Source organism: Sus scrofa, chromosome 13 (assembly GCF_054392235.1).
Source record: "Sus scrofa isolate SSC_HxYL_T2T_F1_AM1 chromosome 13, Sscrofa_HxYL_maternal_Yorkshire_Landrace_v2.0, whole genome shotgun sequence".
Taxonomy (NCBI): domain Eukaryota; kingdom Metazoa; phylum Chordata; class Mammalia; order Artiodactyla; family Suidae; genus Sus; species Sus scrofa.
This window is the reverse complement of record NC_139395.1, coordinates 121708096-121732401: the sequence shown is the minus strand read 5'-3', so window position 1 is coordinate 121732401 and position 24306 is coordinate 121708096. Positions and strand designations below refer to the sequence as shown.

Below are 24306 nucleotides of genomic sequence, written 5' to 3'. Positions count from 1 at the left end.
GCTTCATTCTTTCTGTTTTTCCTAAATACTGGTTATACATGAACCAGACCTTCTCCAATTGCAGAGTGGATTGGGGACAGTGTTGACAACTGTCCTAGAGATGCATTGTCACTTGGCTAACTCAATTAATTCTGATAATGGGATACCCAGCATGGGTCACTGAAATACATTGACAATTTTAACATCTATTTTAACTCTTAGTTTTAACTTTTCCAGAACCTCTCTGTCACCTTTGTTACCAAGTAACAAAATTGAATGCTGAATTTCACCTCCTCTTCTTTTTCCCCCTCCCTCTTCTAGTGAGGTGCTAATGAACAGTGAAATGACCAAAGGCTGGAAGGGCATGTTGGGGGTGGAAAGGAAGAAAAGAAAACTTGTAATTCAGAGGAATGGTGACTCCTGAACTTTGTGTACTGGCTACATAAGGTGAGGTTGTTTTTCTTTCCTGCTGGATGTAAATCAAGGTGAAAAGATTAATTCTTTCCATTCATTCCATTTCTAGTTTGTCTTTTTGATGGAACCTAAAGATTGCAGGTTATTTCACTACAATTTGATCTTGTTTTAAGGAAATGTATAGTACACCTAAAGATGACATTACAGGTTAACAGTACCCTGAAATTCCTGTGATTTGCTAAGCCTTTCTTTGCTTTTGGACTAGTTCTAACTCTGCAGGGCTCTATCTTCAACTAATCTCATTCCCTCCTGGAGTGTAAAAAGTTTCTAATCATCTTCTTTCTTTATGTTACAGAAAGCCTTGCATAAATAATAGACTTCCTTTATTACAAGGCTAAATTTTATGTAAGTCACAGCTGAAACTCAGAACTATTTTAAGAGCTGAAGAATAATGGGGAAATATGGGAATATATGTAAATTATCTGATTGCATGGTTGTTTAGTAAAGGACATGTTTCCTTTGGGTTACCAGGGAAGTGAATCAGTAAATTGAAAACCTCAAATTAGAAAATTTTCCTTTCATGTACATTAGTGTAAAAATATGTTTATTATAGATGAACATTTACAACATTCTGGATGTGACAGGCTAAATATGTACAATTCGTGTATATTTCATAAAGTGAGATTGATTTCAAATTATAGCATGGATAATAATATAAACACAATTCCATCTACACAATTATCATTAAATGAAACTTACTCTTCCAGCATAAGAATTTAAAATTTTCCATGAACTGGGAAACCTTAATCTGAACTCAACTCTCCTTTTTGCAGTGTATTCATACAATTTAAAAATAATTAGTGATCTGGCTTGATTGTTTGGTTATGCTATTCTCTAAAAAAAAGGATGCAATATGAAACCTGTTAATTACAGTCTTACATATTAAAAAGAACAATACAGTTTGTTGGTTCAGGGATCCTATGAACACACGAAATGAAGCCAGATACAGACAAAGCAATTAATTCAGCATTTATTGCCCAAAATGAAAGAAATTTTAAAATTAACAAAGCAAAGGAATGAGTCACATATGCAAAGAATCAATTTTTAAAATTAAGAAACAGAGAAGTTTTGTGTTGAGGGCATCTCTTTCTCAAAATAAATTTCGTGTAGGAAAAATTAGAAACATCCTGAATTGGGTTTTATTTTTGTGAATGATCTTTTACACTGCCATCCTGAACAGGTTCTTAAAAATGGATTTGATATAGCGGACAAATGTTCTTATTGATAGGACTCCAAAGGACTAGGGGGGACTTCCAGTGGGAATGCCACATGCTACCCCAATCTCTCCAGACCTGCATCAAAGAAATAATAAATCTAACTAGTTTCTCCCTTATTAGGAGAAGGCGGGATAAGCCAATTTCATGCTTTATGTATGCTGGTTGTAAAAAGGAATGCTTACCTAAAAAGAAATCGATTCCGACCAGATGTTCCAAAATCTTCCTCAGCTGCTGCTTGAAGCTTTACAGTCACCGCATGCTTTATCTTCTCGTCTATCTTCTTCTAATTGAGAAATTGTTGATCCATGCAGTTCGACAGGCAGGCTGCTGCAAAGACCTTCCTGCCAAAGCTTTTCAGTCCTGCTCTCCTGCACACAAAAACTTCCAGAGTCTGTATGGGAACAGGGAACGAGAGCAGACCACTTGATTTGGCAGGTGTTGCGGGTTGAAAGAGTCAGAAAACAGTTCTTCAAAGGACAGATTCTGTCACGTGAAATGTAATAAATTGCCATTATAGAAATGCCTACAAGCACTAATGAGCCATGTATGTTGGGATCTTGATGTCAGGCAAAATAGAATGAAATTCACCCAGGAACCAACTGGGATTGTCACACCAAAATGTGAATAATCATTCTTGTTTTGGTTTCATCTGCCACTATATTTTGTCCCTACAAACCAATAGCTCTCTTTTTAAGGAAAATTATAAATTTGGCATAAAACTCCTAAGATATCTGCCTAGTGATTAATGTAGAATTTGTCAGTACTGTGCTACTCATTGGCCATAAAGTCTTGACCAATCAGGAGTTTCCTTGTGACACAGGGGGTTAAAGACTCGGCATTGTCACTGCTGTGGCTCTGTTCACTTGCTGTGGCACAGGTTCAGTTCCTGGACCACTAACTTCCACACACCACAAGCACAGCCAAAAAATAAAAAAATAAAAAAAAAGACTTGGTAATCATATGTGAGTTAGAATTTCCAACTCCAGAACTAATTATATTTATTAGGACATAATTAGAAGATTAGCCCAGATACACATTCAACTTGTACTTTTTTGGAAACAATACTTTGCACAGCTAATTCTTGCATGTGTACGTGTGTGTTAAAAAACATGTACCATCAAGTTTACTGTCTTAACCATTTTTAAATATACAGTTCAATAATGTTAAGTATATTGACATCGTGGTACAATAGATCTCTAGAACTTTTTCATCTTGCAAAACTGAAACTATTCACATTAAACACTAATTCCCCCTTTCCCTCTCTGCTTAACCCTTGGCAAACAACTTTCTACTTTTTTTCTATGATTTTGACTAATTTAAACATTTCATGAGTAGAATCATATAGTATTTGTTCTTTTGTGACTGGCTTATTTCATTGAGCATAATATCCATGCTGTGACATGTGACAGACTTCCTTCTTCTTTAAAGGCTACATAATAGTGCATTGTATGTATATACCTCATTTTGTTTATCCATTCACCTGACATTGACATTTAGGTTGCTTCCACCTCTTAGCTATTGTGAATAATGTTGCAATGAACATGACTGCGCAAATATCTCTATAAGACCCTGTCTTAAATTCTTCCAGATATATACTCAGAGGTGAGTTTGCTAGATCATATGGCAATTTCATTTTTGATTTTGGGGAAACCTAGTAGCCATAATAGCTACACCTTTTGTACTTCCTTCACCAACAGTACTCAAGGATTACAGTTTCTCTATATCCTCACCAACATTTGTTACTTTCTATTCTTTTGATGGTCACCATCCTAATGGGTGTGAGATTATAATTTTAATTGCATTTCTAATTGTAATGTTCATGGCATTTTTCTTACAATTAGTGATGTTAAGCATCTTTTCATGTATTTGTTGGCTATTTGCATATCTTCTTTAAAGAACTGTCTGTAAAATCATGTGCCCATTTTCTGATCAAGTAATTTGTTGTTGAATTGTGTAAGTTTCTTAGATATTCTAGATATTAACCCTTTGCCAGATATATGACTTGCAAAGGTTCCTCTCATTCCATAGGTTACCTTTCATTCTGTTGTTTCCTTTGATACACAGAAGTTCTTAAGCTTGATGTAGTTCCCTTTGTCTATTTTTATTTTTGTTGCCCATGCGTTTGGTGTCATGCTCAGGATATCACTGCCAAATCTAATGTCCTAAGCCTTTCCCCTTTTGTTTTTTTCTAGGATAATTTTGGTCTTATATTTAGGTCTTTTAACCATCTTGAGTCAATTTTTGTACATGGTGTAAGATAAGGGTCTAATAAAGGTTTAACTTCAGTCTTTTGCATGTGGGATATTCAGTTTTCCTAGCAGCATTTGTTGAAGAGACTTCTCTTTCCCTGTTGTGTAGTTGCGGCATCCTCGTCACATTTTTTCTTCAAGGGTTTACATCTGGGTTCTCTATTCTATTCCATTGGTCTATATATGTCTTTTTGCAATACCTACCATCCTCATTACTGTTGCTTTGTAGTATGTCCAGGAGTCAGTAAATGTGAGGCCTCCAACCTTGTTCTTTTTCAAGATTGCTTTGGCTATTTGGGGTGACTTAATGTTAATTATTATAGTTAAAGAGGTTCCTTACTATTATTTGCATAAGGCCCACTTTTCCTCACTTTGTTTTTTTCTGTCAAAGAGGAAAAATTGAACACCAAAATCCCCTCCCTGGGAACTTTTATTCTGAATTCCTACTTTTTATATCTGAATGCCCTGGATAACAGATCACATCCCAAGAGCCACTATCAATGTCTCTACAACTAACTAGGCTAAGATTGTTGAACAGATCTGATCCTAAAGAAGCACAGATGGAGCAACACAGCCTGATGTGTGTGTGCCTCAAAGTGGGACCAGTTATTTAGGCCATTGCTGCAATTAGCTACTCTACTACACCATTAGCTGATCTTTTATAAACTAAGCATTCATATCTGGAAAGATCAAAAACAATCATTGATAGTATAAAATTTTCCATTCCTTTCCAATTCAATATGGATAAATCTGAAGAGGATTTCACAAGAGTGAATAAACGAGCAAAGTAGTGAGCCTCAGAGTAATGAACTTCAGAATAAATAAGTAACAACACCCACCTAAGGAAAAATTATCAAACATAATGTGGTTATGGTTCCAGTTAAACCCCACAGAAGAAGATAGAAAGCATGGTTGGCTGTACTCTGGAAGGATAAGCCCAAGTCACCAGCCCAAAGCTAGTGTATTTGAAAGTTCATCATCCTACATTTGCATACATACACATTTGCACCTGGTATATTTTCTACAGTTTTTTGTTTGTTTTTTATGTGTTTGTTTTTAGATGTTATTGAAATATAGTTGATTCACAATGTTGTGATAATTTCTGCTGTGCAACACAGTGGGATTCAGTTATACACGTACACACATGCATTCTTTTTTAGGTTATTTTCCCATATTGATTATCTGTGATTATCACAGAATATTGGGTAGAATTCCCTATGCTATAGAGCAGGTCCCCATTGACCAGTCATTCCATATACCACAGTGTGCATATGCCAATCCCAAACCCCCGTCTATCCTTCCTTCCCACCTTTCCCCTTTGGTAACCAACCATAAGTTTGTTTTTGAAGTCTGTGAGTCTGTTTCTGTTCTGCAAATTAGTTCATTTGTATCCTTTTTTTAAAAAAATTCCACATATAAGTGATATTTTATGATGTCTATCTTTCACTGTATGACTCACTTCACTTAGTATGATAATCTCTAGGTCCATCCATGTTGCTGCAAATGACATTATTTCATTCTTTTTTATGGCTAATATTCTATTGTATATTTGTACCACATCTTCTTATCCATTCCTCTGTCGATGGACATTTAGGTTGCTTTCATGTCTTGGCTATTGTAAATAGTGCTATAATTGCTATATTTTTCTCTAGTTTTGACTGTGTGTTCTATGTAGAATATGAGACAGGCAGCTTTAGCTATGAAGCTATGAGATCCAAAGTGCAGTCAGAACACTATCAAGAAAATAAAAAGCTAGCCCACAGGATGGGATAAGGTATTTACTGGTAAGGGACTAGTATCTATCAGATATAAATAATGCTTACTCCAAGGATAAAAATGGTAATATTATTTGAACAGACATTTCTCAAGGAAGATATATAAATCATTAGCCACTCAGCATCATTAGCCACCAGGGAAATACAATCAAAAACCACAATAAAGTACAACTTCATACTTACTAAGATGGTTATAATCAAAGAGACAATAAGAAGTGTTGGTAATGATGTGGAGAAATTAAAACCTTCACACATGGCTGGTGGGAATGCAAAACTGTGAAGCCACTTTGGAAATAGTTTGGTAGTTCCTCCAAACACTAAACATAGAGTTACCATATGACCCAGCAATTCCACTGCAAGAGAAAGAAAAACCTATGTCCACAAAAAAAGTTGTACAAGAATATTTGTAACAGGGTTATTTATAAAAAGTCAAAAAAAAAATGGAAAGAACCTAAATGCCAGTTAGCTGATGAATAAACAAAATGTGGCATATTCATAAAATATAATAGTATTCAGTCATAAAAAGGATGAAGTAGGAGTTCCCATTATGGCTCAGCAGGTTAAGAACCCAACTAGTATCCATGAGGATGCAGGCCTTGATGAGGGGGTTAAGGATCCAGCCTTGACAGAGGCTGCAGTGTAGGTCATATGTGCAATTCCGATCCAGCTTTACCATGGCTGTGGCATAAGCTGGCAGCTTCAGCTCTGATTCGGCTCTTTCCTTATGCCACAGGTGCAGCCTTAAAAAAAAAAAAAAAAAAAAAAAAAAAGATGAAGTATTGATGCATGCTACAGTATGGATAAACCTTGAAAACTTTATGCTAAGTGAAAGAAGCCAGACACAAAGGACCACATATTTATTTATGATTCCATTCATATGAAAAGTACAGGGCAGACAAATCCATAGCAACAGAAAGTAAATTAGTGCTTACCAGGAGCTGGGAGAGAGTAAGAGATGGGGAGTGACTGTTCATGGGTACAGGTTTTCTTTTTGGAGAAATGGCAACACTCTGAAATTAGGTAGTGGTGAAATACAAAGAAGCACTGAGTTGTATACTTATTAAAGGGCAAATTTTATGACATGTGAACTATGTCAGTTATTTAAGAGCGGTTTGCCAACCAGTGCCAAATAGTAACGTGTTTCATACTGGTGCCTGACAAGATGAGAAGCTTAGGCCAGAATGAAAGCAGACTACATCACTAAGCATACTATTTAGTTCAGCTGACATTTTTTAATGGCAAGACTCTCCCAATGAACTAAGCAGTCCATTGATTTCCTTCTGAGGTAAGCTCCTTATCATCCTTGGGACCAGGTAATGAAGAGTTCACAGATCAGCTACTCTGAGTAAAGCTGCTGTAATCTGCATGCCTGACTTCAAGAACATGCCTGCCATCAGTTACATGACACACTAATGAATGAATGAAGACATTCGCAATTTCCGAGAGAAACTGTTCCAAATTTATGTCCTGCATATTGACTGCATATGGTAACATAATTTCAGCTTGCCATGCCTCTGTATGTGAGGCAATGAGTCTAGTAACAGAAATGAAGAAGAAGGAGGAGCAGGGGGAAGAATAAGAGGAGGAGGTTAGGAAGTTGAGGAGAAGGGAGGGTGGAAGAGGAGGAAGAAGGATCTAAACAATAATAAGACAGGAAGAGCTGACTCTCTTCTACAGAAGTCAGATGTGTGACCTGTCCAATGTGACTATTATAACAAGTAGGAATAAAATAGAGGAGGGAGGGGTTCGTTTGGGGCAAGGTATGCTTTCTATATGGTCCAAAAAGCCTTCTAGAGGATGTATCTGGGGAAGGTGATAAAGGATGAGCAGGCACATACCTCTCTATATGAAAGACTAGAACCAGAGTTAATTAAACTAAAAGTCCATCCATATAAATTGGTGTTCATTAAAGGGTGGTTTCCAAGCCAGCAGCATCAGCATTGCTTGGGTGCCTTGTTGGAAATAGTTCTCAGGGACATCCCCTAACTACTGAATCAGCCATCTGGAGGTGGGGTACGGCAATGTGTTTTAACAGGCCTTTCAAATGATTCTGATGCACACTGAAATTTGAAAATCACCGTTTTAAATAGAGCAATTAGTTTAAAAAGTAGGCACCATGTCCTTAAAAAAAAAGAATGATGGAGTTTCAGTTTAATGTAGTAAATAGATTGCACTATTTTATATTTTCTCCCTCCCCAGACTTTACTAAATGAAGAGTAAAGAAATGTTTTAAGATATTATCCACTGCTATGAACAAGACAGGAGACAACTGGTCAGCTATTTCAAGAAGAGTTTGGACGATAGAAGCCCGATGCAGGATTGTTAACTCTGGAAGATAGAAGTCACAAAAGTTACAAGGTAGGTGCCATAAAAGGTAATGTCTAGGAAAAAAGAAACAAGCTATTTCCCCACAGAGAACACCTGAGAGATCTGGTGTGTGAAGAAATCTGGAAGGAGTGGGTAATGTTTGGGCCTAAGATGAGAGGTCTGGTTGTAAAATATGTAGAATAGCTGACCTCCTGATGTTCCCTTCTCTGTATGCCCCTCAAGACACAGGGGATGTATTCTCTAGAAAAACTGAATTCACAGGATTTTCCTTGACAGAGTAGAAAACAGGGGTTGGCAGAGGCTATACATGAGAGCACTAGGTGAATTGAAAGATGAACTGAAGGCCTCTCATGGCTTTTCTCGCTTACGGTCCCCTATATCCAAGTGTGTATCTTGCACCGCAGGAAGTTGGAGGATTGATAACCTTCCAGTAGAGTCTAGCGTATCACTACTCCCATCCACAAAAACAGAGATGCTTTCTAATAACATTTGTAGTGTATATTCTTAAATATAATCAGTCAAGGATCACCAGATATAAAGAAAGCTTCCAGTACGTAAAGACCACATGAAAATAAAAGATAAAAGGAACTTGAAAAAGAGGAAAAACCTCCCTCCCTCCCAAATTATGATTATCATTTTCAGAAAGAAAATTTATTATATATATATACATACACAAAAATATTTTGCTATGGAAAAGGAACACTTCGAGAAACAGCTTTTTAAAATTAAAAAGAGGATAACTACGATGAAAAGAAAATTCCATAGTAAGCTTAGAGCAAATCAAGGAAATCTCCTGGAAGATAAGAGGAGAGAGACAGAGAAGGAGAGAAAGAAACTAGGAAAGAAAAGGAAATAAAATTAGTGGGTTAATCCAGTAGAAGCAAAAAGAAAGGAAAAGAGAAAACAAAGATGAGAAATTTTTTCAAACAAATAAAAACCAAAAGAATCTCCAGACTGACCTAGTGCACAGAATTTGTGGGACAACAGCTCACACTGATATACATCATAATGAAATTTCAGAGACAGAGAGAAAATTCTAAGTGAGACAGAGATAGTAACACATACAAAGGACAGCATTCAAAGTAGGATGGGGCTTCCGAAAACAAACACCAAATGATATAAAATAGGGGGACAATAACTTCATAGTTCTGAGGGAAATAGTTTTCGACCTAGAATTCTATACTCAGCTTAACTATCAATTAAGTTTAAGAGAAAGACATTTCAAACATACTGAAGCTCAAAAAAACTGGCCACTCACATAAACTTTCTTTTTTTTTTTCACTTTTTTAAATTGTTATTTCCCCAATATGATTTTTTTTTCTACTGTACAGCATGGTGACCCAGTTACACATACATGTATACATTCTTTTTTCTCACATACACTTTCATAGGAAGCTAGTGGAGGAAACATCCCAGCAAAATGGGGAAGTGAACTAAGAAAGGAAAATATAGAAACCAGAAAACATGGAAAAGAGTATTTCCAAGAAGGTGACAAAGGGAAGTTTTACAAGCCAAATTGTGAGCCAGAATTAAATAGCATCCTACAGACTGGAGTAAGTACAGAGTATAGGAAAAAGCTCTGGGAGATAAAAGGGGAAGAAGATTATTTAATGTGCTAGGGAGTTATAGAAATTATTTCTAGGCTTTAGAGCACTTGGGGGGAAATTAACTACTGATAAATGAGAAAAAATACAAGAAAATTATTAACTCTAGAAAAAATGTTTATTGAAAAAGTAAATATCCTAAGACATTATTTGGTGTAGTTGCAAACAATATGCAACTTGTTTGGTGACAAAAATAAACTTAGTTTGTTCTAGAGAGGCAAGAAGACTGGTAAGCATTGTGCAAGAGCAACAATATGGGGAACAATAGACGAAACTTCTCCAAATGGGAAGAAAAGCATTGGAATTTCATGAGCTGCTGTATCTAAGAAGATTCCATGATTCAAAGAAAAACAAGCAATACCACATCTGTTTGTTTTAGTTCGTGGATTTCTCCTGCCCTGCATTATTTTATCCTACCTTCTTTACCACTCTAGGACCATCAACCATTAACACCATCGGGCCCCATAACTGTAGGGAACACTCCAAGGGAAGTTCTTTTGGCTAATATATCTGAATTGTTTGCATGTCTGGGAATTAGTCAATGACCACATTAATCATGCCCGCTCCATTTCTATCTACTCTACTCCATTTTGCGTTGCTCAGTGTAATCTTCATCATCCCAATTTCCTATTTGCATTTTAAATAGTAGTAACCTACAAGATTTCACATTTTCAGAAAATACAAGACTCTTGTGTAGAGATTATAATTAGGCTGGCTAGGCGGTCTTCTATTATTAGTAAGAATTGTGATTTTTAGAGTTGTGGGTTAATTGCTAATAACTGTATGCAGTGTTTTCCCTCAAGATGTTTTCTATTACAGTAATTAACTGAGCAGCTGGGAGAGCAGACATTAACCATTTGTCTTCACAGTAGCCCTCACTGGGGACTCTCCCCGAACCTTTGCACATGGCTTTATTTGCAGTTTGATGGGTAAAAATATCTAGGATCTTCATACTTTGGAGTGGATATCCAATTCAAATGATTGTTTTGTAGAAGGGATTCTTTCTCACACATGTGATGAACATATTATGAGACACATAGAATATCTTTTAAATATATAGATTTATTTGACTAGATTTTTATGTGCATATTTCTCTTAGTATCCTCATGTAATGAAATTTTGTCACAGTGATGTGTCAGAAGCCTCTGCTACCCTAAGACACCACGGGTTTATCTGTTTACAAATTAGATTGGACCAGTGAAAGCTGGATGCTACTGAAGAAATCTGTCAAGAGCCACCTTGCCTGATAGCCCTATCCTTCTTCATGACACCTGAATTCCCATTTGATTATTAATTCAGCTCTGGCCCTTGATTTGAGTATCCTGAATCTCCCTCTGGGACTCTTGGTGCTTCCCTGTGTGCATGAATTCCTGTTTCCATCTGCCATGGCCCTGCTCTTAACACTACATGGCAGGCTGATGCTTGACTCAAGGTTCTCCCAACCAGCCCTGCTGTTGCCTGCTCCATCTCCGCAGAATTATTTCCTACAGCATGACTTTCATTAGTGCAGAGACATTCATTGGTGTTTTGTTTTGTTTTGTTAAACAGGGAACATTTTATTAACTTTTCCTTTTCCATGAAATGTCCCAAACCACAAGCAGAGACTAAGCAGAAAAATAAATAAAGCTATGCTTTTAGGAAATTGCTAGGTATATGCTGATTTTTTTTTGTCTTCCCTCTTGTTGAATTAAATAATACATTTACTACTGTTCAGATCTTACTGGTTTTGTTAACCTTATTATCTTAGAAGCCAGAATTTTCTTTCTTTTTAAAATTACCCCATTTCTTTAAATCTAGAAAAGCTCTGTTTTTATACTATCTTAAGTATGTGGTTTTTAAGAGCCTCAATAGAAAGAATGCTATCTGATTTATATAATTCTGCAGAAGCCACACAAACAAGAGCATGCCAGGCCCTCTGGCAAATGAGGCAGGTCACAGCTTTCACTCCCCTCCAAAAAGATTTGGCACCCTGACCTCTATGCAGTGGTTGGTGGGGTCAGCATGACTTGGTGGGGACACGCCCTCAGTGTCAGTGTTCAAAAGAGAGATTCAGCTGTTAGAGACCGTGCTCCTGCTCTGAAGTCTATAAGTCTCAAAGGCCCACCTGACTATGAAGAATGTCACATACTGAGGGTTTGACCCCAAACTCATCTGGAGTGTAACATGAAGGAAACTTCCATACAGGCTAAAAACTGGAAATCCCGCAAGAGCCCAGGCCACCAGCTGGAATGACCCTGGAAACAGGTTGACAAAACAGAGTTGGGTAGAACATGGAGTCCTATATAGATATATTCAAAAGGGCAAGTTTCAATCCAGTTAGAGGCAAGAGATCAGATAGAGAAGTGTAAGGCTGTGGTATCAGGGTCAGCAAGAGCTTCAAAAAAGAGTAAAGAAGGAACCTGGATACTTCATGGGAGTAAAGATGCTCTGACCATTTGGTTGTGGACCAGAAGAGCTCTGAGTCACCCTGCTTCTTCTTCTAGAAAAATGTGACTCCATGGCTGGCACTCTCCGTACAGCATTCAGACCTAAATGATGTTATCTGCTTACTTTTTTTATAAACAGTGCCTTGCGGTGAAATGCTTTAATGAATCCTTCTTGATTTACTGGTTGGTTGAACCAATTTTGGAAAAGCCCTGCAAAGCATGAATTAAAATATAAATTGAATTTAGAAAATATCAGCTTGCATATGCCAAAGAAGATAAGCCCTTCTTAATTCAACCTCACAATTTTTCCTCATTGCAAACCCCTTCCCAATACACTCACAGCAATAACTAATATTGGAAGGCCAAACAGGAGAAAAAAAAAAAACCTGCAACTTTCCTGTCCACTTAAAATGAATTCCATAAGATAAAATCCAAGTTTATTTTTTTCATATTAGTATCCAAGTGTTTTAATTTTACTGTCCAGTTCCTCATTTAAATGTATTTTGAGCTACTTAAGAAGTGTCTTAACCCTTCATATATATATATATATACCTTCATCCCTCATATATACATATATATGCCTTAATCCTATATATATATATATATATATATATACCTTTCAAAGTACCAAACTGTATGAGGTGAGGTCATATATACCTTAATCCCTCATATATACATATATATGCCTTAATCCTATATATATATATATACCTTTCAAAGTACCAAACTGTATGGGGTGAGGTCATGTTGATTGACTGAAGTGTTTTAGTTAAAACTCAAGTTTTCTTAAGGCCAGCTTAGAGAACTATTTAACAAATGAGTTGATTTATACAGTCATTTTTATGTTAATTAACAGAAAAAGGAAGCCTAAGATAATAGTAATGCCTCTTTGGGCTAAAATATAAACACTAACTCACTTAAGAAATGAGAACTAAGGACAAAAGTCTTGACATTTGTTGAGTCCTTCAAAAAAACAAGAAAAAAACACATGAGATTTTGCTATAATTCAACAGTCATCCTTGTCAGTGCTTTAAAGGGTAGAAATTAAGCTATATTAAAGCTTGTCTTGGCCCAATTATAAAATGAAAGTGAGGCCTCTATGGAATGGTTCCAGGATAGGTTTCAAATCGGTTAGAATCCAGCTATTTGGTCCTTATTAGGACTTCAGGGGACAGCCAAGAATTACATTTAATTCATTATCTTGTTCTGAAAGTGCTACAGTGGCTGCTACACAAATTGAAAGCAGAATTTACACAGGCTAATACCTATGGTATCTTTCCAATTTATCTTTCAGGCATTATCACCTCCCAGTGTCCCTCCTTGAAAGTTTGACATGTGCCCTGAATTCTCATTTTGTAGGATGAGAGCTCTTCACTCCAAAGAGAACACTGAAGAAAACGGCCCTATGTTGAAGTGCAAAGAATGCTACCTGAAATGCATTTTCTTAAAATTTGAAAATACCTGTGTCTTGGGACAGAAATTGTGTTATCTATAAACTTACCTTCTGGGCAGTCCAATCTTTGTGGATGGAAGCTGTGGCATTACTGACTTAATTCATTGCTGATTTAACTTATGTCCACCAGTCTGGCATAGTTTCACAAAGGAATTACTGGCCCCCTTTGTGAAATATTCACTACCACTGATTTCTGTTTTCTATTGTTTCTAAAAAGAAAAAAAAATTAAACACTGTATTTGTCTCTGATGAGAAAGTAAATATAACCTATTGAAATTCTAGATAGGAAAATGTTCCTTTAGAAAACTAGGAGAGATGATACAGGAAGAAATGTTGCCCACATACAGAGTGATTTCTAATAGTTCATTGATCTCATTGTTTAGCATCCCCTTTGGGAGTGTGCATTAACAAAAACCCTGCCTGGATATTAAATTGACAGTATAATCCTAGAGTATTTTATGTAACTAGACGCTAGCAATAGAGAATTCTGTATTGACTCCCAGATTTCAGGCAATGGCACTTCAAGTGACTTGTATTAATGCTTTATATTGACATAAAACCTTTCTTCGAAAAAGTACAAAGCACTTTCTTAAAATTGCCTTATTGGGTTTTATAACAACTCAGCAATGCACAGTATTGGAGACCACCATATGTCGAGCTGAGATAATACCTAAAGTTTCCTGATTTCTAATTTACTATTTCAAACATTTAATCATTAGACATCCTTTCAGTTTCTAAAAATGCTCCAAATTATCCATTCTACACAAGACTTGAGAAAGGTTTTATTTCAGGGACAATCCTTTTAAAGTTCATAAACCATTAAATAAAAGTTTAAAAATCAATTGTATGAGAATCCAAGTTGACTTTTTTTTCAGCTAAGGATTTAAGTCCATTATATTCCATCCCAAAGAATAACAACATAAATGTTAAGAAAAGATTAACAAAATCGATATTTTCCAAAAACTACGCAAAATATTCCAAAAGTTAAGCATACTGTCTAGTAATTCAAAATGCTTGACTAATCTTTTAACCGCGGAAAATTTTCACCAGACTTTAAAAAAGCTAAGGATTAGCCATATTAGTAAATACTTAGGATCATTTTTATATAGATATCAATTGGAGAAAGTAAAGTAGTTCTTTCTTTTTGAAGGTAATTATGTCCTACTTTCTTATAATATTATTTCTGGCCTTTGACTTAACAACATACAGTGTTTAAATTAAAAAATCTTCCACCAGATGTAATGAATGCATCCAGAAATGAACTAAAAGATCACCCTCTACACAGATGCAAGATAAAGGGAGACTCTGGTTCAAAAGCAAGGTATACAAGTCAAGACCTCAACCATTCATTTGCCTTCGTATTTTGTTGAATTTAATATGATGAGCTAAGGTCTAACCCAATGCATTGCTCTTCTCTGCTCTTTTAGAATACGTTTCCCCTTATCTCCCTCTTATTCACTTGGTCTTTTAAAGATACTTACACCAATGGGGAGGAAAACCATTTTCTAAAGCTAGCAGCTGACAGCATCTCACTGAAATTTTGCAAGGAGGAACACTGAGCAAGTTCTTTTCCCTCCAATTTTGATAAGACCCATGATAGCCTCACCAACACCTGCCATTACAATTTTGTTTGCCCTTTGGACTAAAACACACAGCCAAAGAAAAAAATGCATACATTTCATTAATGTTCAAATGACCTCACACTAACAAAATCACAGACCATCTTTGCCTTTTCCAAATTCCATACACTTTCTCTTTCATTTGGAACAACCGTGTGTTTGGTTAATAACCTCACTGTTTTCTGCTGTTAAGGGAACTGAAGTACCATTAACACATATTAAAGTACCATTGATTCCATTAGTGCTGACAAGCACTAAATTCCAATTTCTTTTTAAATAAGCATTAAAACAAATGCAGATGTCCTTTATTAACAAGTAACATGCTGAGCAACCCTTATTGCAATAGCTTAATGTATGAAGGATGTCTTAAAGAACAAGCTGGAATCTGAAAGGAGCTGAAATGCTAGAACTTGGGTGTACAATAAAGGACAAGGGAAGGAATTAATATGAATTTTCTACACGCACAGGAACCTATCCACAGTGCCTTTTTATCTCTCAGATTAGAATCATAATCACTTTTCACCTTCATACGTCTCTGTATTTATAACACATATAATACCAAGGCAGTGAAGACACACATCTGTAAAGTACAACAAACCAATCTGTGAATGAGGAACATAACCCCAGGAAATGTGCGTGGCTTAGATGGGCTCTTATTCAGTGACTTCTACCTGTGGTCCTTGTGATTAGTTGTTCCCACAGAGTAGTAAAGCACTTTCAACTCTGAAGCATTCTCACAGGGAAGATAATTCTTTCCCTGGGCACTGGGCCTTCTCAAAAGATATGACCATTCTAGGAACCTTTTCCATACCAGAGGAATTTAGCAGATTTCAGCCTAAAGCTGAGAGCCAAATTTGCAGCAAAAACAAATATATCTCATCTTTATGTATTAGTCTCATCCCTAAACACAATTTTATTTCTTTGCCCATTTTCTCTTTGTTTTTCATCTCTTTTTAAACTATACCTGGTATGGATTATGCTATCTGTATATATTCCTTAAAATATGTTTTAATAGTTTTTTTGAATAAACATGAAGATAAAAAGACAAAAATGAGAGATATTAGCTTGTGTTTTTTACCAAATAGGCGGAACCCAGAACAGTGCCTGATACAAAGGAGACACTCAGTAAATATTTGTCGAATAAATTTTAAAAAATGGTAGATGCAGGTAAGTAAATAGAGGTGGACAGATGGATATATGGATAGATAAGAGATAGACAGATAGATAGACAGACAGACAGATAATAGATAAAACTGGTAGGAAGCCAGGAGGGAAGGAAAGAAGGAAGGGAATGTCTGCATATTTAGGCAGAAGAACAGGCTCACAGCTATGAAAATTTTATCCTACTTAAATAAATTTGATAGAGTGGAGGGAGGCTGGAAGGAGTAGAACACTAAATGAAAAAACTACACAAGTTAATAAGTCACCTCCTACAGTTCCATGGATGCCAACAAAAGACACAAGACTCTTGGTCAGGGATAAAGACCTTTCTTACAGCAAAAGCAATAGCAGGTATATCCATATGTATGTGCTGGTTCCCTAAGATGCAAATGCCATAGGGCTATATGGAGAGTCAGACAGAACTTGAACACAGCATGGAGTGTGCCCAGGAGATGAACCACCAGCTTAGGCAATCCATCACTTTTATAACAAGCACTTTTATACGGTCTGGAAGGAGAGCAGACGTGTCATAGAACCTGTGATTCATTACCTTACTTTCCAAGATTGCCACTTTTAGGATTCCCAGTCCAGGAAGATGAGTAAAAAGGGAAAAGACATAATGGAAGATGCATCTGCTAGAGAATGTAGTTTCGGAGATAAAACCATGTTGACCTACACTATACAATTAAGAGATAAGCTGTGATTGCCTGTGCCATGAGAGCTAGGAGACAGACTGGGAGGTGATTGGCCAAATCGAAGAATAATAGCAGAAAAAGTTATTGGCACATTCATCACAGTTGCTTCAGACAACTTGCAATACGGAGCAATGTCCCTACTCAAAAAGAAGTGTGTCTTATGGATGGTTTACACATAGACAAAGGTGAGTAGAGAAGTCATTAGAGTGTTATGTTCAGTGTGACAAGAGGTGTTGGCTTGGAGTCACAGGAGAGTGAGGGAGTGTCAGTGGATATAATTGGTGCATTACTTCACTGGAAAACACTGAAGCTAAAGTTGAGTTTATTTCCTGGTTGTCCAGGATTAGGGGTAAAATTTGGGCACCTATGTCCAGGGCCTCTCTGGTGGCTCATGTGGACTTTCTGCAGGAGCTTTGCTGCTAAACCCATCCCTGGACACTCACTTTGAGGCCTTCGAGGTTGTCACTATCTGCCTCCCTTCCTAAAGAAGCTTTGAAAATATTTTGAGAATACTCTCTGTTGGGGAAAAAATATGGCTCATTATATTTGATTTTTACATGTAACTATTTTCAGAAGGATTTTGTTGTTGCATAGAAGGGAGCTTGGAGACAGAGAGGCAATAATGAAATTTTAAAAGAACATCGTTTTATCCCCCCAGGGTTTTAGTGGTTACTTGTTCATCTCATGAAATGCTAACTTCTTTTTGGTACAGAAATCTTAATTTCAACCCATTGGAATATCAAAAACAAAACAGAGACCATGATCTTTCAGCTGAGAAATAAGCAGCAGGCCAAATGAACTTCTCTGCATACTGCCCTGATGTTTTCATGGTTTGTACTTAATACCTTGTTATTCATTTTACTTTTAAAAAACCTTAAGACTACTATAGTTTTACAGAGAAATTTAGGTCAAGTAAACCAAAAAATTTGCTACACATCTTCTAGATTTGTATATTTATACAGGTGTTTCTAGGTCCAAGATGCATCTGTCAGTATATACATTTTACTTCTATGGAGCTAGTGTCATTTCCATCACTCTGTAGATATCGGGCGTGGGGAAGCATCCTAAGTGAGTTATAAGGGTCTCCTGGACTGTGTCTCCTCCTGTTCATTGCTGCCACCAGATTATTAGAACTGCATGAATAAAGCAATTGTTTTGGTTTGAATTTTAAGATGAAATAATTACAAATCTCCAAGACATTCCACAGATACAGTTTGATAAATATGTCCATATTTGTTTATAATATGTTAGATGGCTTCATTCATTTAGCTGTAAATAAATAAATCTAATGGCAAAAATTCTAAAAAGAAAAAAAACAAAAAGCTAAATATCTGAAGTATGAAATTAGCCTTCTTGCTTCACTCATAAGTTTGTTTTTATCCTGAATCTCACTCAAAGAGCCTTGAATCTCTTCACATGGCTGCAGTCTTGGTGGTCATTCTATCTGGCATGGCTTTACCACTTAGCCAGGAGCCACAAGGTCTTAAATTACTTTACTTTGTTTATGTTTCAAACATCTTCTTTCATGTTGTCCTCCAACTGAAACACTCTGAAGTGGAAAGATTCAGACAATAGGGTGAGCACCTTCGAAAATACATAAGAAGGGAATGAAGATCCCACATATTTTCCATTTACAAATTTTCCTCATTAATTATTGCTAAATAATAAGTTCAGACAATAACTATAGTAAACTATGCAAAAGTTTGCTCCATACTTACTTAAGGGGAAACAATTCTATCTAGGGGGAAAAAACATATCTAATTCTCAAACATGCTGGTCAGAGACCACAGTGGCAAAAATCAGTGAAGGATAAGTCTTTCATTTCTTTGCATGGGACACCCTCAAATGACTGTTTTCTTAATGAAATGAAAGTAAATTATTAATCCCTACGTCAAACTAAAGAAGATAAAAGTCATATGAAGAACTTGTCTGTAATAGGCTTGGTCTCCATCCATCAGATAGGCTTTCAAAGGCCACTGAGTCCAGTTAAACAATTGCTGAACTAAAAAAATGAGCCTACACCTCAGGTTCATATTGGCCAGCAGGAGGCAAGGAGGGCTATCTCTTGCCCCAGCTCTCTTTCTGTCTCTGGATGCTTGTGGTTAATAGGCAAAGGCCTCACTTTCAGCAGCCCTCTGTTTTCACAGTGCTCCCTCTGGTATAGGGTTTCCCAACTTTGACACTATTGACATTTTGGGCAGGATAATACTTTATTGCATGCATCTGTTTAACAGCACTCCTGGCCTCTACCCAGTAGATGCCAATAGCATCCTGTCAGTCATGACAATCTAAAATGTTTGCAGATATTGCCAAATGTTCCCCACCCCCGGCAAAATTCCCTGTCCATCCCCCACTCTGACCCCCACTATTGAGATCAACCGATAACTTCTCTGTCCAGGTTTCTTAACTGCTTCCTCCCACTACCCCTTCAGTCCCAGGGGTAGTAACGCAGCCCTCATTGCTAACTCTGCAGTGCCTCTCCATCCCTGGTTGGTTCCCTTCATTTTTATAAAAAGCCCTTTTGTACAAATTCTCCTCAGTTGCCTCATTTCAGTGTGCATGATGTGTCTGCTCTTGGGATTCTGACCGATATACTCTCTATCCTCCTCCAATCCCAGTAAACTGCTTTCTGTCCACCACTAAACACTTGTTTACCTTCTTGGAGTCCTTGTACAAGTCCAGCTTATAATAGAAATGGAGGCAGCATTAATTGAGAGCCCAGCATATGTCAAATACAGTAGCTGGTGCTTACATACTGTGGTAAATATTGTCTTACCAGTATCCATTTTCTCCTACCAAAAAGTAGCCTAATTTGGGTTCAAATACCAGTCCCTCCCACAAATAACTCAGGCGTGTCACAGCTGGTCCCACCGCTAGCTTCAGAGACTGACTATTCTAAGGATAATCCCCTTTTCCATGCGAGCAATGGGCACAGGAACCCAGGCCTTAAGAATTCAGTGCACCCAGTAATTAAGAGTTTGGCTCAAAAATGAGCGTGTGCTACAATTTGGCCAAACAAGACAAGAAGAGAACATTGATAGGAATTATGGGAAAGATATGTCTTCACTCCAAAGACAGAATCACCAAAAATGTCCTCTTCTTCTCTGAATTTTCTTTGTCTAGGACTTTTACATCTGTCTTGGTATGGCTGTGAAGAAGTCGGCACAGGGAGGAAATCAAAGTTGGAGAATTACCACAAAACAGGGCTATCGATTCAACAATAGCTAATCATTGCCAAGCCTCTGGAGTTTCTCAATTATGTATCCTATATATTTATTCATTTTGAAGAGCATTTGAGTTGGGTTGTCTGCCGCTTGTGACTAAAAGCCTCCTGTCTGAGCCATTCATTCAATCCACTCAGTAAATGCTTATTTTGTGCTCATTATAAACAGAGCCCTGTTCTGCCATGACCCAAAAAGACCAAAATTAATAAGCAGAATTATGTAGTTAATTTTCATATACCTCTAAGAGTTGGACGTGTCTGATGCTGAGAGAAGAAGTCTCAGCCGAGAGGTGGTAGGTGACTTGCTTAAGGAGAACAAACAGACTGGACTAGGTCTGTCTAACCACATGGTTTTCGATTCTACCCCTTTCAGTTTGAATCAGCCATGTTAAATCATTCAGCCACCACTTACTCTAGACTAGTCTCCGTATAGCAGAGACACAGTTAAGTAACTTTAATAAGAAGGAAGCAGTTGGATAACTCAGGAGCTTGGCGCAGTTTCCAGGAGTATAAGGAAGAACTAAAATAGCTCTGAAGTTGCCTTCTCCCTGAGGATGTGGCCCCACCTTAGTTCTCAGAGGTTCAGGGCCCTCTGAGCCTTGTCTGTAGTCTCCACCTCACAGCCACTGAGCCAACCAATGGTGCTCAATCCTCTGCTTTCCTGTAGGGGCCACAGGAACATCTGTATCTTTTCCATGTCACATGGGACTTCGCACAATTATGCCCTGCTTCCACTTTTACCCTACTCCCATATTTTCAATGGGAGCTCAGAGCACAGCTCTACTTTCAAATTTCTTCCCAGAATGACCACCCCACCCCCAGATGCTCTCTTGGATTTTCGAGATTTTCGACTGAGAGAAAGGAAGTCATTGCAACCATGTCTGGCCAATGACCTCCCCTCATGCTGTAGCCTTTCCTCCTTCCCATCCCCACACAGGATGGAAGGGGCAGGATTTACGCTATATGTCTTCCGGTTTGTCAAGTGTTTTGCTGTCACATCCCTGACTCTGACCCTCTGCTGGGACCACAGAGTGGATTGAGTGTGGAGAGAAAGCTACTTTTCTGATAATACTCCTCATGAAGCATTCTTGAACTTTTCTCCTCATCTCATTACAAATGCCAACACACAGACCAAGTGGGATTATTTCTAAATAAACAATTATATAAAAGGTTGTATAAAAGCTGATGATAAAGTGTGAAGGACCATAAAAATGTAAGCTCTCCAAGTATTTTTGTTAAGTCACAAAGCAAACAGTTCCTTTAGCCCTGTATTCCAATTCCAATATATTTCTGTCCTGAAAATAAATTATGAAATTTAAAGATGCCAACTATAGGGAGTTCCCATTGTGGCAGAGTGGAAATGAATCCAATTAGTATCTCTGAGGATGCAGGTTTGATCGCTGGCCTCGTTCACTGGGTCCAGGATGCAGCATTGCCATGAGCTGTGGTGTAGGTCACAGATGCAATCAGATCTGGCGTTGTTGTGGCTGTGGAGTAAGCTGGCATCTGTAGCTCCACTTTGACCCCTAGCCTGGGAACCTCCATATGCCACGGGTGTGGCCCTAGAAAGAAAAAAAAATAAAATAAAAAATAAAGATGCCAACTATATACCTTTACAATATGGAGCAAGAAACCAATTCTATCAGTAAGATAGTAGTAAATCTTTGACTCATCAAATAACATTTTAGAGCAAGGAGCTCTTAATGATGCTCAATCAGTGATTCTCAGTCCTGCTGTACAACAGAATGACCCAGGGGCTTGTAAATCATACTAATGTCCAGACCCTTCAAACTAACTGAATTAGAACTAAGGGTTCCTTTGTGAGAAGGATGACATTTCATGGAAGAAATAAAAGAATCTAAGAGTTATTAATACAAAAATCTTAATTTTTAAAGTTAGCTTCTGGAAAATCAGGACCTCCACATAGATGAGGAAACTAAAGTAAAAAACCTGAGGTCACTCAGCCAGGCTACAATTTTATTTTCAGAGCTGGAGAAATACACAGTGATTCTATCTAGACGTTGTTTCGTATTTAGAGAAAGAAACATGAAGACTTTGTCCAATCTGTTGAAAGTCTTGCTCCACGACCCACATTCTACATTCCTGGACTCCACCAGGACTCTGAAGACAGCGACCATGTCCCCGCCAGAAACTCTGCCCTCTGACCCAGGCATCTCGGCCTCAGCACACACTTCTCTGCCTCTCACCCAATGAAAGCTCTGCTTCAGACAAATGTGAAGTTGTTTCAGTTCCTCCTCACACTTAGCTTGGCCTAACACACGAGCAGATCAGAAACACAGATGCCTGAGATAGAAATAGTCCTGTCTCCCTGGCTCCCAGGGCCAGAGATAAATGGGGTGGAGGCCAGAGCAGCGAAGGAGGTGCTGTTGGAACCTGCGTCCCAGCAGCAAAGTGAATCATCGCTGCCATTCAAAACGTGTCCAAAAGAAACCAGAGCTTAGGGGGAAAGGAAGCGGGTTTTTTTTTTTTTTTAATCCTGTGACTCCGTAGAGATGGTGGTGACAACAGCTGTGCTGCCTCCCCTTAGAAAGTCATTTTAGCGTTAGATTTTCCCTAAGGAGGAAGCAGATGGAGAGAAGCTTGACTTGCACATATGTGGCTGCTGCTGGCTTTCTTACGCTGTTACTGACCCTGGATTAAATGGAGAAACAGGGCTTTGAGGAGGGAGAGGATGATTAATCAAGGGGCTCTTTCTAGACCCACTGACCAAAGCTCCAAGGGAGCTTAATACCCAGGGTCAACTGCATATTCTTTGAAATTCTTCTAAAGATGGTGCCATTAGGCTATCATTTTGTGTTAAAATGATGGTACAAATTTCCCGAGTAAACAGGACAAGCAAGATAGATGTAAAAGGCAAGGTCCACAAAGATGAATAGCAGAGTTCCTGGCCACAGAGGGGTTATAGTCGAGTTTTCTAGCAGCACAGCGAATTGAATTATAGGCTATATTTTGGCATAATAACAGCATATTTTCTTTTTGCACACAGAGTAGTTCTCATGCTCACATCATCCTACAGTGAAGCACCCGGTCTGTGCCGGGCATATTACCCAGGAGAGTGACATAATTGGGTGGAAAAGCAAAGAAGAAAAAAAGTTTTACTTCTTCTTGACTTTGCTTCCAAAGATTTAAGCCTTAAGGACATAGCAAACCTCTATAATGGATAAAACATTTGCTCAAAAGATGAAGATCCTCCTTTTCTTTCATGGAGGAAAGATGAAAGAGGAGAGGATGAGGGTAGAGAGTTTAATGAGAAAGGGAAGAGAGGGCCAAATCCACTAAAGCCATGCAAACTGAAATATATTTTCAGCAAAGGGCAACTATGCCATTGTTCAGGCATCTGGGAGATGAGTAGGAGCTGAATTTTCATCTTCAGACTACCAGGCTTGCAAAACATTGCATGCTCCCAAGATAATGATAGCAGTTACTGCCACTGGCCAGTGCATCTGGTGACTTCCTTTCATGGGCATCCAGCACGTTGTCAAGGGGAAACACAGCAGTTGACATTGATCTCAATCCAGGGACTTAACTTTCACCCTTCCCATGTGCTTCACATAAACACACATTTTCAGAAGTTCCCATTGTTGCTCAGCAGTAATGAGCCCGACTAGGATCCATAAGGATGTATGTTCGATCCCTGGCCTTGCTCAGTGGGTTAAGGATCTGGCGTTGCTGTGAGTTGTGGTATAGGCCCGCAGCTATAGCTCCAATTCCACCCCTAGCCTGGGAACCTTTGTATGCCGCAGGCCCTTTAAAAAACAAACAAACAAAAAAAACCCCAAAAAACAGGCTTGCTACATCTTGGAGAGTGAGAGTGGGCACTGGTCCCCAGCAGGGTTATAAGGAACCTCAGGAAGTCTTCACACCTACTATTTAGGAATACTTGGGAGAACAAAAGAAAACCTGGTCAACATTTTTCCTGAATAAGGAGACCATTTAACATGTGCCATTATAGGTGTTACAGAGAGAATGGTATAAGCATAAATAGAATAGGATGGAAAAGGAAAAGGGTCATCCATGTTTCTGGGACAAGAAAAGGAATTACTTCTTTGAGGAAGTGACACTGGGCCCTAGCTAGAAAGCTA

The 24306-nt window shown here is 38.0% G+C and overlaps 1 protein-coding gene and 1 long non-coding RNA gene across 8 annotated transcripts in view; one reads left to right on the top strand and one right to left on the bottom strand.

Moving 5' to 3' along the window:
• The window catches only part of LOC102159187 (uncharacterized), a 122946-nt gene that overhangs the window by 1184 nt on the left and 97456 nt on the right, over positions 1-24306 (bottom strand). For 2 of the 6 annotated variants that reach the window (XM_084990260.1, XM_084990258.1), the window contains exons 3-6: positions 13554-13714; positions 12177-12262; positions 5878-6047; positions 1853-2061 (exon numbers count right to left, since the gene is read on the bottom strand). The gene's annotated coding sequence lies outside the window, so the exon portion shown is untranslated. Of the gene's footprint in view, positions 1-1410; positions 1746-1852; positions 2062-5877; positions 6048-6367; positions 6435-12176; positions 12263-13553; positions 13715-24306 lie in introns of those variants that run through there. The other 4 variants (XM_084990259.1, XM_084990261.1, XM_084990263.1 and 1 more) reach the window with 4 other exon arrangements.
• On the top strand, positions 299-16175 carry LOC146397578 (uncharacterized). Of its 2 annotated transcripts, none has more exons than XR_014824315.1 (3): positions 299-426; positions 7894-8052; positions 13412-16175. It is a non-coding gene; the product is annotated as an uncharacterized LOC146397578 (long non-coding RNA). The 2 variants fall into 2 exon arrangements; XR_014824314.1 differs by lacking the exon at positions 13412-16175 and adding an exon at positions 9830-11339.